The sequence below is a fragment of the Macaca nemestrina genome, chromosome 5, assembly GCF_043159975.1.
Source record: "Macaca nemestrina isolate mMacNem1 chromosome 5, mMacNem.hap1, whole genome shotgun sequence".
Lineage (NCBI taxonomy): Eukaryota > Metazoa > Chordata > Mammalia > Primates > Cercopithecidae > Macaca > Macaca nemestrina.
Window position 1 is genome coordinate 81,755,136 of NC_092129.1, and position 1,515 is coordinate 81,756,650.

Sequence of the window (1,515 nt, forward strand, 5' to 3'; positions counted from 1 at the left end):
CCCAGCCTACAGTCTGGTTTTATGATTACATTCTGATGGAGCCCTGGGTAAGTAGAGGTGAAGATGGCTTCTGGATGGGAAAACAACCCACTTGTAAACAGTGAAGCTCCAGACTCCATGGAAAAAGTGTTCCATCCTGGCCTTAGAAAGAACTAGTCCAGAGCCACATCTGCAATTTCAGGTTGCTTTACTGAGGGACCCTCACTTACCTGGTCTTAGGGAGCTGGGTTTGGAGGAACGGTGTAATTCCACAGGCTTCTTTGGTCACTTGTTTGATTACTTTCCTGCTCAGAGTGAGTACAAAATTAGCCAAGTGCTGAGGCAAAATGAGAGGAAAAAACAGTAACATCCTATCCTCGTCACTCCTCTTTTTGTTTCAGTTACATAAATCATAAGAGAACTATGAGTGTTTGTTGATGGCCGACAAGACTATTAATGAGAGTGTGTTATCACTTCCAAAGGCAATGAGGTCCCAAACTAACCCTACCTTGACATACTGATTTCAAAACCACAACTTTTTCATTTTCTGAGAAATTTCAAGTTACTGTTACATGAAATTTATGGGAGGGCATTTTTTTGTACTGAGCTCCTGCACTAGGTCCAACAGACCAGACCAAATCAGAATGGAGTCACTCGTGCTAAGTGCCCCATAACCAGACTGAACTATAAACGGGCTAGTTTTCCAAAAAACAGGAGCCTCATAGCAACCCATCAGAAGGGGCCCAGCTTACCTGAGCAGGCATGATAAGGGAGTCCTCTCCAGTTTAATCCTATAAAGGAAGTAACTTGGCCAGGCGCGGTGGCTCTTGCCTGTAATCCTAGCACTTTGGGAGGCCAAGGCAGGCAGATTGCCCGAGCTCAGGAGTTTGAGACCAGACTGGGAAACACAGTGAATCCCTGTCTCTACTAAGATACAAAAAAAAAAAGAAAAAAAAAAAAAGAAAAGAAAAAACAATTAGCCAGGTGTGGAGGCGTGTGCCTGTAGTCCCAGCTACTCAGGAGGCTGAGGCAGGAGAATTGGTTAAACCCGGGAGGTGGAGGTTGCAGTGAGCTGAGATCGTGCTGCTGCACTCCAGGCTGGGTAACAGAGTGAGACTCCTTCTCCAAAGGAAAATAATAATAATAATTAAAAAAAACAAAAATAAACAAAATAAAAATAAGTAAATAAATACAAAGAAAGGAAGTAACTTAAAAACATCCAATTTGCTTTGTATTCTGTTTCTGCTTCTGATTTGCCTATAAAGCCCACCACCCCTACTCAGCCTGTTTTTGGATGGGATGCTACTGAAGTCATAAATTTCCATTGAAACGTTATTAAACTAATTTGTTGAAATTTTGTTTTGTAACATTACTTTGAACACTGAGTTGCAGGTTTGGATAATTCATGTGTGACTGAACCAGATCTTAAGGCTTTCTAATTTTCTTTCTTTCTTTCTTTCTCTCTCTCTCTTTTCTTTCTTTCTTTCTCTTTCTTTCTTTCTTTCTTTCTTTCTTTCTTTCTTTCTTTCTTTCTTT

At 40.9% G+C, this 1,515-nt stretch overlaps 1 long non-coding RNA gene across 1 annotated transcript; it reads right to left on the reverse strand.

The window, feature by feature from the left end:
* Positions 1 to 209: 209 nt before the first annotated feature.
* On the reverse strand, positions 210 to 875 carry LOC139363146 (uncharacterized). Its single transcript, XR_011623062.1, has 2 exons — positions 732 to 875; positions 210 to 284 (listed from the first exon to the last, which is right to left on the reverse strand). It is a non-coding gene; the product is annotated as an uncharacterized lncRNA (long non-coding RNA).
* Positions 876 to 1,515: the final 640 nt, after the last annotated feature.